Genomic DNA, 12,714 nt, shown 5'->3' with positions numbered 1-12,714 from the left:
GATTCAAAGTCCAGAGTGCTGACCATTACACCATGGAACCCCTACTTGCAGATTGTCAAAAGATAATTTCGAAAACTACCATATTTGGACGGGAGTGGAAAGTGGTGGAGTGGCGAAAGGCGGGTCCATGGGCGGGTCTGACTGAGAAGCCACCTCGCTAACAGCCTTTCTCCTCTACTTGCCACTATGCCCCTGGCTAGTAAACCGCGCAAAATCGCTGCAAACATCGTTAGCTTCCATCGAGAAGACCCCCTTTGTCCAAACGGGCTGTCAATCACTCCAGACTAGACCTGTCAATCAAGCCAGCCACGCCAACAAATATCTTCAGATGGACCACCAGGACACTGATAAGAAGAAAGGAATCCAGCTAATGACAGCATAATACATTGTGGGCTTCTGCCTTGGCTGTATTTTTCAGTCACGGACATTGCCTGTAGGTTCCACCGAGATTTGAACTTGGATCACTGGATTCAAAGTCCAGAGTGCTGACCATTACACCATGGAACCCCTACTTGCAGATTGTCAAAAGATAATTTCGAAAACTACCATATTTGGACGGGAGTGGAACGTGGTGGAGTGGCGAAAGGCGGATCCATGGGCGGGTCTGACTGAGAAGCCACCTCGCTAACAGCCTTTCTCCTTTACTTGCCACTATGCCCCTGGCTAGTAAACCGCGCAAAATCGCTGCAAACATCGTTAGCTTCCATCGAGAAGACCCCCTTTGTCCAAACGGGCTGTCAATCACTCCAGACTAGACCTGTCAATCAAGCCAGCCACGCCAACAAATATCTTCAGATGGACCACCAGGACACTGATAAGAAGAAAGGAATCCAGCTAATGACAGCATAATACATTGTGGGCTTCTGCCTTGGCTGTATTTTTCAGTCACGGACATTGCCTGTAGGTTCCACCGAGATTCGAACTTGGATCACTGGATTCAAAGTCCAGAGTGCTGACCATTACACCATGGAACCCCTACTTGCAGATTGTCAAAAGATAATTTCGAAAACTACCATATTTGGACGGGAGTGGAACGTGGTGGAGTGGCGAAAGGCGGGTCCATGGGCGGGTCTGACTGAGAAGCCACCTCGCTAACAGCCTTTCTCCTCTACTTGCCACTATGCCCCTGGCTAGTAAACCGCGCAAAATCGCTGCAAACATCGTTAGCTTCCATCGAGAAGACCCCCTTTGTCCAAACGGGCTGTCAATCACTCCAGACTAGACCTGTCAATCAAGCCAGCCACGCCAACAAATATCTTCAGATGGACCACCAGGACACTGATAAGAAGAAAGGAATCCAGCTAATGACAGCATAATACATTGTGGGCTTCTGCCTTGGCTGTATTTTTCAGTCACGGACATTGCCTGTAGGTTCCACCGAGATTTGAACTCGGATCACTGGATTCAAAGTCCAGAGTGCTGACCATTACACCATGGAACCCCTACTTGCAGATTGTCAAAAGATAATTTCGAAAACTACCATATTTGGACGGGAGTGGAAAGTGGTGGAGTGGCGAAAGGCGGGTCCATGGGCGGGTCTGACTGAGAAGCCAACTCGCTAACAGCCTTTCTCCTCTACTTGCCACTATGCCCCTGGCTAGTAAACCGCGCAAAATCGCTGCAAACATCGTTAGCTTCCATCGAGAAGACCCCCTTTGTCCAAACGGGCTGTCAATCACTCCAGACTAGACCTGTCAATCAAGCCAGCCACGCCAACAAATATCTTCAGATGGACCACCAGGACACTGATAAGAAGAAAGGAATCCAGCTAATGACAGCATAATACATTGTGGGCTTCTGCCTTGGCTGTATTTTTCAGTCACGGACATTGCCTGTAGGTTCCACCAAGATTTGAACTCGAATCACTGGATTCAAAGTCCAGAGTGCTGACCATTACACCATGGAACCCCTACTTGCAGATTGTCAAAAGATAATTTCGAAAACTACCATATTTGGACGGGAGTGGAAAGTGGTGGAGTGGCGAAAGGCGGGTCCATGGGCGGGTCTGACTGAGAAGCCACCTCGCTAACAGCCTTTCTCCTCTACTTGCCACTATGCCCCTGGCTAGTAAACCGCGCAAAATCGCTGCAAACATTGTTAGCTTCCATCAAGAAGACCCCCTTTGTCCAAACGGGCTGTCAATCACTCCAGACTAGACCTGTCAATCAAGCCAGCCACGCCAACAAATATCTTCAGATGGACCACCAGGACACTGCTAAGAAGGAATCCAGCTAATGACAGCATAATACATTGCGGGCTTCTGCCTTGGCTGTATTTTTCAGTCACGGACATTGCCTGTAGGTTCCACCGAGATTTGAACTCGGATCACTGGATTCAAAGTCTAGAGTGCTGACCATTACACCATGGAACCCCTACTTGCAGATTGTCAAAAGATAATTTCGAAAACTACCATATTTGGACGGGAGTGCAAAGTGGTGGAGTGGCGAAAGGCGGGTCCATGGGCGGGTCTGACTGAGAAGCCACCTCGCTAACAGCCTTTCTCCTCTACTTGCCACTATGCCCCTGGCTAGTAAACCGCGCAAAATCGCTGCAAACATCGTTAGCTTCCATCGAGAAGACCCCCTTTGTCCAAACGGGCTGTCAATCACTCCAGACTAGACCTGTCAATCAAGCCAGCCACGCCAACAAATATCTTCAGATGGACCACCAGGACACTGATAAGAAGAAAGGAATCCAGCTAATGACAGCATAATACATTGTGGGCTTCTGCCTTGGCTGTATTTTTCAGTCACGGACATTGCCTGTAGGTTCCACCGAGATTTGAACTCGGATCACTGGATTCAAAGTCCAGAGTGCTGACCATTACACCATGGAACCCCTACTTGCAGATTGTCAAAAGATAATTTCGAAAACTACCATATTTGGACGGGAGTGGAAAGTGGTGGAGTGGCGAAAGGCGGGTCCATGGGCGGGTCTGACTGAGAAGCCACCTCGCTAACAGCCTTTCTCCTCTACTTGCCACTATGCCCCTGGCTAGTAAACCGCGCAAAATCGCTGCAAACATTGTTAGCTTCCATCAAGAAGACCCCCTTTGTCCAAACGGGCTGTCAATCACTCCAGACTAGACCTGTCAATCAAGCCAGCCACGCCAACAAATATCTTCAGATGGACCACCAGGACACTGCTAAGAAGGAATCCAGCTAATGACAGCATAATACATTGCGGGCTTCTGCCTTGGCTGTATTTTTCAGTCACGGACATTGCCTGTAGGTTCCACCGAGATTTGAACTCGGATCACTGGATTCAAAGTCCAGAGTGCTGACCATTACACCATGGAACCCCTACTTGCAGATTGTCAAAAGATAATTTCGAAAACTACCATATTTGGACGGGAGTGGAAAGTGGTGGAGTGGCGAAAGGCGGGTCCATGGGCGGGTCTGACTGAGAAGCCAACTCGCTAACAGCCTTTCTCCTCTACTTGCCACTATGCCCCTGGCTAGTAAACCGCGCAAAATCGCTGCAAACATCGTTAGCTTCCATCGAGAAGACCCCCTTTGTCCAAACGGGCTGTCAATCACTCCAGACTAGACCTGTCAATCAAGCCAGCCACGCCAACAAATATCTTCAGATGGACCACCAGGACACTGCTAAGAAGAAAGGAATCCAGCTAATGACAGCATAATACATTGTGGGCTTCTGCCTTGGCTGTATTTTTCAGTCACGGACATTGCCTGTAGGTTCCACCAAGATTTGAACTCGAATCACTGGATTCAAAGTCCAGAGTGCTGACCATTACACCATGGAACCCCTACTTGCAGATTGTCAAAAGATAATTTCGAAAACTACCATATTTGGACGGGAGTGGAAAGTGGTGGAGTGGCGAAAGGCGGGTCCATGGGCGGGTCTGACTGAGAAGCCACCTCGCTAACAGCCTTTCTCCTCTACTTGCCACTATGCCCCTGGCTAGTAAACCGCGCAAAATCGCTGCAAACATTGTTAGCTTCCATCGAGAAGACCCCCTTTGTCCAAACGGGCTGTCAATCACTCCAGACTAGACCTGTCAATCAAGCCAGCCACGCCAACAAATATCTTCAGATGGACCACCAGGACACTGATAAGAAGAAAGGAATCCAGCTAATGACAGCATAATACATTGTGGGCTTCTGCCTTGGCTGTATTTTTCAGTCACGGACATTGCCTGTAGGTTCCACCGAGATTTGAACTCGGATCACTGGATTCAAAGTCCAGAGTGCTGACCATTACACCATGGAACCCCTACTTGCAGATTGTCAAAAGATAATTTCGAAAACTACCATATTTGGACGGGAGTGGAAAGTGGTGGAGTGGCGAAAGGCGGGTCCATGGGCGGGTCTGACTGAGAAGCCACCTCGCTAACAGCCTTTCTCCTCTACTTGCCACTATGCCCCTGGCTAGTAAACCGCGCAAAATCGCTGCAAACATTGTTAGCTTCCATCAAGAAGACCCCCTTTGTCCAAACGGGCTGTCAATCACTCCAGACTAGACCTGTCAATCAAGCCAGCCACGCCAACAAATATCTTCAGATGGACCACCAGGACACTGCTAAGAAGGAATCCAGCTAATGACAGCATAATACATTGCGGGCTTCTGCCTTGGCTGTATTTTTCAGTCACGGACATTGCCTGTAGGTTCCACCGAGATTTGAACTCGGATCACTGGATTCAAAGTCCAGAGTGCTGACCATTACACCATGGAACCCCTACTTGCAGATTGTCAAAAGATAATTTCGAAAACTACCATATTTGGACGGGAGTGCAAAGTGGTGGAGTGGCGAAAGGCGGGTCCATGGGCGGGTCTGACTGAGAAGCCACCTCGCTAACAGCCTTTCTCCTCTACTTGCCACTATGCCCCTGGCTAGTAAACCGCGCAAAATCGCTGCAAACATCGTTAGCTTCCATCGAGAAGACCCCCTTTGTCCAAACGGGCTGTCAATCACTCCAGACTAGACCTGTCAATCAAGCCAGCCACGCCAACAAATATCTTCAGATGGACCACCAGGACACTGATAAGAAGAAAGGAATCCAGCTAATGACAGCATAATACATTGTGGGCTTCTGCCTTGGCTGTATTTTTCAGTCACGGACATTGCCTGTAGGTTCCACCGAGATTTGAACTCGGATCACTGGATTCAAAGTCCAGAGTGCTGACCATTACACCATGGAACCCCTACTTGCAGATTGTCAAAAGATAATTTCGAAAACTACCATATTTGGCCGGCGTCCTCCAGAGCCACAACCTCGCCACGAACACCTCGACCGTGCGCAGGTTCCCCGCCATACTCCACGTCCTCCTCTACAATGGTCTCTCCCTCTCCGACCTCCTCCACCAGCCGAAACACCTCCTTTTCCTTTTCAGCCGTGCCACCAACGCCTTCACCGTGCGCAGGTTCCCCGCCCTGCTCCACGTCCTCCACTGCATCGCTCTCTCCCTCTCCGACCTCCTCCACCAACCGAACCTCCTCCTCCTTGCCAGCCGATTCCTCTCCTTTCTCCTCATTCAGTGCCGTGGACTGCACGTCCTCTCCCCTCTCGCTGCATTCTCCGTCTGCGGCCTCCCCGCTCCGCAGGACACACTCCCTCGCGTAGTGCCCAGCCGTGCCACACCTGAAACATTTGAAATCCGGGCAGTCCCGAAAAATGTGCCCTGGTAGGATGCAAAACCTGCACACCCTTACCTGTCGGTCATGAATGACCCTGAAAAATTCAGCTCCTCCCAGTGTCTCAAACTTCGTTGAGTAGGGGAGTGAACGCACCTGTTCATTGAAACATACTTTTAAAAACCGAGTCCCATCAACAACCTCAGTTCCAGGCCATACGCGGCGTTTAATTGCCGAAATGGCCCGAACTCCCCAGCCCTCCAATTTGGCCAATATTTGTCCATCCTCCAGATATACAGGCAGGTTCAAAAAAGACACCACCATTTCGTTACTCACGACAGTGCTGGCAAGCACCAGCGCCCCTTGCACTCTGATGCCGTCCAGTAACTTTGCCTTTGCTCCTTCCTCCTTCATGGTAATCTCATATTTCCTGGGCCCCTTCACCCTGCAGCCCAACACCACTCCACACTCCTTCTTCACACCCCTCAATAAGTCCATCATAGAAACATTCTCCGTACCTTCAACAACCACCTCCACTGTTAATTCTTTGCAATACCTCATTTCGTTTTCATGTTGTCGGCCCGATTCTCCTTGTTTCCTTTCTCCTTCACTCCTTTCGCCCGTGTGCTTTTCCTTTGTCAAATCCAATCCGATGTTCGTTGCCATGATATCCGTCCGAAACACAAAACAAAGAAAGAAAAACTCCCCCAAACAGCAAAGATGCTGGGGGAAGACAACTAACACAAACACAAACACAAAACTATTTGTGAACAAAAAACGGAAGAAAGAAACAAAATAACACTCTCCACCTGCTCTCTGTCCAAACACTTCCTGGTCCACTTCCTGAAAGGGGCGTTGCCCTAACCCTAACAAATATTTTCAGGTGGACCACCAGGACACTGATAAGAAGAAGGGAATCTAGCTAATGACAGTATAACGCATGCGGACTTCTGCCTTGGATGTATTTTTCAGTCATGGACATTGCCTGTAGGTTCCACCGAGATTTGAACTCGGACTGGCAACATTTCTAATGTCCTGTTCAGACACTTAATGACATCAAGATGACATCAAAATAATAATTCATAGTGCAGGGTTGCCGATGTTGTCGTTGTCCCTGGTGAGTTTTTTGTACGTAAATAACAAGATCATGCTACATCTAACCAGCGGATCATTTCTTGCAAGTGTGTCAAAGTGGTATGTATTAACACCGTAGGCTTGAATAATAACTGAAGGCGTGAAGCTAGAGAGGATGCAATGGAATATTTCCTACATAAGCTAGATGTACAACTTCAAATTGAAAACGGAGAAGATATTTAGAGTAAAGACGACTTACTTTACATATGTGTTCAATATCGTCAATTAAAAGTAAGAGCTTTCCAGTTACGAAGCGTTTGTTCGTAGGATTAACGCCAGCTGCAGCAAACACTTACCCCAGCCCTGGTTTGGCTGTTTGTGACGGTCAGCTATGACAGTTGCGCCTAATTTTTGCAGATTTCTCTAAAACTTGCTCAAATAAAAACGATCTAGCTAGATTATGTACACTTTAAGCTCAATGTACATACCTTGTTTGGCCAATTTGGTCGATTGTGGAAAAAAAGTCGAACCGTTATTAGTTATGGAGAGCCATCACGCTAGCTCGATTATGAGAAATGTACCTAGAATCCACACCTCAAACAAGTTAACCTAGACGCAAAACTGTACGTCCAATCCCAAAAATACGGATATTTTCCGAGACCCAAGACTGCCGAAACCATTGATATCCTTTATGTGTCTGTGCGGTCAGAAATACAACTCTTTTGGCAGTTTCCAAAACGTCACCCAATTCTGCTTTCATGGTGCGTGTTTGTTTGGTTGCCATGGTGATGGCGCAGCTGTGATCGCTAACGAGCTGGGCAGAGAGAATCACAAATTTAGCTGGAATCCACACCTCAAACAAGTTAACCTAGACGCAAAACTATACGTCCAATCCAAAAAATTTAGATATTTTTTCGAGACCCAAGACTCTGCCGAAACCAGAGATGTCCTTTATATGTCTGTGCGGTCAGAAATACGACTCTACCGGCAGTTTAAAAACACGTCTACTTTCGAAATTCTCTGACGAATTTTACCCACCTCTCCATTGAAGTTAGTGAGAGAATTTGAAAGGCTGCTCTTGCATCAAGGCTCAAAGCTGAAAATCTGTAAATGTGAGCTCTTTAGTAGTTAAATTGGCTGAAAGAGGATACGTTTTCCTACATTTTAAGGTAAAACTTGTTTCTGTAAGTTAAACTATATGAACGTCAGAGGAATTTGTTTGACAATTTAGTTGAATATCAGAAAAGGAGCATGGCTGCTCCTTTTCTGCTCAATCGCCAATCCAGTGTCACGACATGTTTGATGACTGTGGCTGGATTCAATCCTACGACCTTGCGTTTCAAAGGAGCATGTCTTATCCCAGTGAGCTGCTGGGAAATCCTGTGTTTGGTTACTTCATAAAAAAAAGGAAGCTGTTCCTCCCGTGGCGAGCTTTGTCAGATTTGACCCAAGAATAAACAGCTGTAATCCAGTCATATTTTGACATATCAAGGTGATTGTGGTAAGAAGATGATTAGATTACATGCTCGTGATGACATTTCCAAAGTTTCGACTCCATACGGTAAACCGTCGCAGAGTCAATGCCTCACGTCCGCTTTTTCTGCTCAATCATAAAAATCAAGGAGCTACATTTTTCATGTATTTAAGTTTCGACTCCATACGGTAAACCGTCGCAGAGTCAATGCCTCATATCCGCTTTTTCTGCTCAATCATAAAAATCAAGAAGGAGCTACATTTTTCATGTATTTAAAACTGTCACAATTCAACATTGGCTGAATATATTTGAAAAAGCTGAATCATTTGGGAATAGCTGAATGTCTTGTGAACAATTTAAAGGTTGTATGGTGTCTCTAGCTGAAAGTATGCTGAAGTAGTTAAGTTTGAAAGAGGAGAAAGTTTTTTAATGATTTGAAAGGATTTACCATTACTTTTAATGGGAGAATAATTTGCACAAAAACCTTAATTCTTGGAAAAAGTATAAAAGTGAGAAATACCAAAACAAAAAGCACATATCTCCTGAAGGAGCTGAACGTTTTTTTGAAAGACGATTTTTTTTATTGCTGAAAATACAGAAATGAGAAAATCCCCGCAAGCTGAAAGCTGAAATACATTTTTTAAATGTGTGAGTCACACAAAAGAGGCAGTGTGGAAGCCACGGTGATGGTGCAGCTATGATTGCAAAAGCGCTGAGGGCAGAGAATAACAGAAATTAAGTTAAAATCCACACCTCAAACAAGTTAACCTAGACGCAAAACTGTACGTCCAATCCAAAAAATTAGGATATTTTTTCAAGACCCAAGACTCTGCCGAAACCAGAGATGTCCTTTGTATGTATGTGCGGTCAGAAATACGACTCTACCGGCAGTTTAAAAACACGTCTACTTTCGAAATTCTCTGACGAATTTTACCCACCTCTCCATTGAAGTTAGTGAGAGAATTTGAAAGGCTGCTCTCGCTTCAAGGCTCAAAGCTGAAAATCGGTAAATGTGAGCTCTTTAGTAGTTAAATTGGCTGAAAGAGGATACATTTTCCTACATTTTAAGGTAAAATTTGTTTCTGTAAGTTAAACTATGTGAACGTCAGAGGAATTTGTTTGACAATTTAGTTGAATATCAGAAAAAGAGCAGCCAGCAGTGTGCCACTCTGCTGGCTGCTCAATCATAAAAATCAAGAAGGAGCTACATTTTTCATGTATTTCAAACTGTCACGATTCAAAATTGGCTGAATATTTGAAAAAAGCTGAATCATTTGGGAATAGCTGAATGTCTTGTGAACATTTTAAAGGTTGAATGGTGTCTCTAGCTGAAAGTATGCTGAAGTAGTCAAGTTTGAAAGAGGAGGAAGCTTTTTAATGATTTAAAAAGGATTTACCATTACTTTTTATGGGAGAATAATTTGCACAAAAACCTTAATTCTTTAAAAAGTATAAAAGTGAGAAATACCAGAAGTCATAGCCATCGTCTCCTGAAGGAGCTGAACGTTTTGATACAAAAATTGTAGGAATCGGTGAAAGTATGCAGGACTAGTTAAAGACCAAAAATCGGCGGAAGAACTGAGAAGTTGAAAAGCAATAGTGAGAATGCTTAACAACTAGAAAAGGCTGTTCCTGCGAAACAGCAGTGAGAATGCTGAAAACCTGAATGGGGATAGCTGACCATGCTAAAACAGCTAAACATTTTGAAAGTTTTTAGAAAGTTATAAGCTGAAGCTTCAAAGCGCCCGAAAGGTATTTTAAATAGGGGCTGGAGCTGTGACGAAGGCATAAAACTACAGAAAAGAGAAGAAAAATGCTAAACAAAAAGTGAAAAAAATCAGAAAGAAGAGAAACAATGCATACAAATTCGAAAATGTAGCAGAACATTTTTTTTCTGGAGTTTTAAAAGGCCTGAAATGTATGTTAGAAAGGACCTGCAGCAAGATGAAGGCAGAAAAGTACAGAAAAGAGGAAAAAATGCAAAAGTACTGGCAGTTGGAAGATACTGCTGTGAAAGGTATTTTTGAAAGGACCTGGAGCAAGGTGAAAGCAGAAAACAGAATAAAAGAAGAAGAAAAATCCAAAACAAAAAGGGGAACATTTTATTAAGATGAGCTGCAGGAAAATGTGAAAATTGAGCAGAAAACCAGTTGCTTAAGTCTGGGTTGAACGAATTTGAAGGTAAGAGGACAACACTGGAATGACTTGAACTTGTTGGAAAAACGTAGCAACCGCTGGTCATTGGCAACAGACTGGCAACATTTCTAACCTAGAATCTCAAGACGGAGGAGAAACTAATCATGTGTGCCAGCACACCCAGTCCTGTTCAGACACTTAATTTAAGATGACATCAAAATAATAATTCATAGTGCAGGGTTGCCGATGTTGTCGTTGTCCCTGGTGAGTTTTTTGTACGTAAATAACAAGATCATGCTACATCTAACCAGCGGACCATTTCTTGCAAGTGTGTCAAAGTGGTATGTATTAACACCGTAGGCTTGAATAATAACCGAAGGCGTGAAGCTAGAGAGGATGCAATGGAAGATTTCCTACATAAGCTAGATGTACAACTTCAAATTGAAAACGGATAAGATATTTAGAGTAAAGACAAGTTACTTTACATCTGTGTTCAATATCGTCAATTAAAAGTAAAAGCTTTCCAGTTACGAAGCGTTTGTTCATAGGATTAACGCCAGCTGCAGCAAACACTTAGCGTTACCCCAGCCCTGGTTTGGCTGTTCGTGACGGTCAGCTAAGACAGTCCAACCTCGATGTTTGCATATTTCTGTAAAACTTGCTCAAATAAAAACGATCTAGCTAGATTATGTACACTTTAAGATCAATGTACATACCTTGTTTGGCCAATTTGGTCGATTGTGGAAAAAAAGTCGAACCGTTATTAGTTATGGAGAGCCATCACGCTAGCTCGATTATGAGAAATATAGCTAGAATCCACACCTCAAACAAGTTAACCTAGACGCAAAACTGTAAGTCCAATCCCAAAAATAAGGATATTTTCCGAGACCCAAGACTCTGCCAAAACCATTGATATCCTTTATGTGTCTGTGCGGTCAGAAATACAACTCTTTTGGCAGTTTCCGAAACGTCACCCAATTCTGCTTTCATGGTGCGTGTTTGTTTGGTTGCCACGGTGATGGCGCAGCTGTGATTGCTAACGTGCTGGGCAGAGAATAACAAATTTAGCTGGAATCCACACCTCAAACAAGTTAATCTAGACGCAAAACTATACGTCCAATCCAAAAAATGTAGATATTTTCCGAGACCCAAGACTATGCCGAAACCAGAGATGTCCTTTATATGTCTGTGCGGTCAGAAATACCACTCTACCGGCAGTTTCTAAATCTGTTTTTTTTGCCTTTTCTGACAAATTTGTCACAAGATTTGCATTGGACTCTGTAGGGAGAGAGTTGGACTTTGTCTCGCTTTCGTGGGGCTCTGAATAAATGTGCAAGTCTGTTGGATTCCACAGACAACTGTCTACGACCAGCACAAAATTAGCTATCTATTGATCCAAAAACGAAGCATGAAGAGCGAAAATTGTGGCAATGTTGGCAAACTAGAAATATTTTTTCAACGACATCCGAAGCTCCCCTCCACTCTAAGCGTTTCAGTGTGCACTCTATTTCTCGTACACACCCATGTAAATCTCAGAAACGGTTTGAAAAAGTCATAAAACATAATCAGTGATATTGAAAAAAGTTGAATGGATATCAAAAGCTGAATTATTTAAAAATAGTTTAGGGTTTTGTCAACATTTTAAAGATTAAATGGTGGCTCTAGCTGAAAGATTGAGGAAGAAGAAGGATTTGGAAGTTGAAGACGTTTTAAGAAGTTTGAAAGGATTTGAAAGGAAACTCCATTGGAAAACCATGTAAAAAATATTATGAATATTGATTTATATTAATTCAAGCATAAAAAGTACAAACTGAAAAGTCATAGCACCCATGGCCTGAAACTGCTGAATTTTTTGATAGTTGACCGGTTTTAATAGCTGAAGATTTGAAGGTGCTGAAAGGTGCCACGGAAGAAATAGAATAATAATAAATTGATTAAAGATTCAAAGAACAATACTTGGAATGCTGCTTAAGTTGATTAAAGAATCAAAGAACAATATTCCAACAATAAGAAAGAGGAAACAGGAAAACAATAGTAAGATAAAGAGAAACAAAAAAAAACGAAAATGTGAACATTTAGGGAAAAAATATTTGCTGGAGTTTCAAAAGGCCTGAAATGTATTTTAGAAAGGAATGTATTTTAGAAAGGACATGCAGCAAGATGAAGGCAGAAAAGTACAGAAAGGAGAAGAAAAATGCAAAAGTACTGGCAGTTGGAAGGTACTGCTGTGAAAAGTATTTTTGAAAGGACCTGGAGCAAGATGAAAGCAGAAAACAGAAGAAAAGAAGATGAAAAATCCAAAACAAAAAGGGGAAAAATTCATGAGAAGATGAACTGCAGGAAAATTTGAAAATTGAGCAGAAAATCAGTTGCTGAAGTCTGGGTTGAACGAATTTGAAGGTAAAAGGACAACACTGGAATGACTTGAACTTGC

At 43.8% G+C, this 12,714-nt stretch overlaps 11 non-coding genes across 11 annotated transcripts; all 11 read right to left on the bottom strand.

The window, feature by feature from the left end:
* Window positions 1–435: 435 nt before the first annotated feature.
* trnaq-uug lies at window positions 436–507 on the bottom strand. Its single transcript has one exon. It is a non-coding gene; the product is annotated as a tRNA-Gln (tRNA).
* A 395-nt stretch (window positions 508–902) lies between these two features.
* Window positions 903–974, bottom strand: trnaq-uug. The gene has a single exon. It is a non-coding gene; the product is annotated as a tRNA-Gln (tRNA).
* A 395-nt stretch (window positions 975–1,369) lies between these two features.
* Window positions 1,370–1,441, bottom strand: trnaq-uug. The gene has a single exon. It is a non-coding gene; the product is annotated as a tRNA-Gln (tRNA).
* A 395-nt stretch (window positions 1,442–1,836) lies between these two features.
* On the bottom strand, window positions 1,837–1,908 carry trnaq-uug. Its single transcript has one exon. It is a non-coding gene; the product is annotated as a tRNA-Gln (tRNA).
* A 391-nt stretch (window positions 1,909–2,299) lies between these two features.
* On the bottom strand, window positions 2,300–2,371 carry trnaq-uug. Its single transcript has one exon. It is a non-coding gene; the product is annotated as a tRNA-Gln (tRNA).
* A 395-nt stretch (window positions 2,372–2,766) lies between these two features.
* Window positions 2,767–2,838, bottom strand: trnaq-uug. The gene has a single exon. It is a non-coding gene; the product is annotated as a tRNA-Gln (tRNA).
* Window positions 2,839–3,229: 391 nt separating this feature from the next.
* On the bottom strand, window positions 3,230–3,301 carry trnaq-uug. Its single transcript has one exon. It is a non-coding gene; the product is annotated as a tRNA-Gln (tRNA).
* Window positions 3,302–3,696: 395 nt separating this feature from the next.
* On the bottom strand, window positions 3,697–3,768 carry trnaq-uug. The gene has a single exon. It is a non-coding gene; the product is annotated as a tRNA-Gln (tRNA).
* A 395-nt stretch (window positions 3,769–4,163) lies between these two features.
* Window positions 4,164–4,235, bottom strand: trnaq-uug. Its single transcript has one exon. It is a non-coding gene; the product is annotated as a tRNA-Gln (tRNA).
* A 391-nt stretch (window positions 4,236–4,626) lies between these two features.
* Window positions 4,627–4,698, bottom strand: trnaq-uug. The gene has a single exon. It is a non-coding gene; the product is annotated as a tRNA-Gln (tRNA).
* Window positions 4,699–5,093: 395 nt separating this feature from the next.
* Window positions 5,094–5,165, bottom strand: trnaq-uug. Its single transcript has one exon. It is a non-coding gene; the product is annotated as a tRNA-Gln (tRNA).
* Window positions 5,166–12,714: the final 7,549 nt, after the last annotated feature.

This window comes from Hypomesus transpacificus, unplaced genomic scaffold, assembly GCF_021917145.1.
Source record: "Hypomesus transpacificus isolate Combined female unplaced genomic scaffold, fHypTra1 scaffold_30, whole genome shotgun sequence".
In the NCBI taxonomy this organism is placed as follows: domain Eukaryota; kingdom Metazoa; phylum Chordata; class Actinopteri; order Osmeriformes; family Osmeridae; genus Hypomesus; species Hypomesus transpacificus.
Note: the sequence above shows the minus strand (reverse complement) of the source record. Positions and strands in the feature narration are given on the sequence as shown.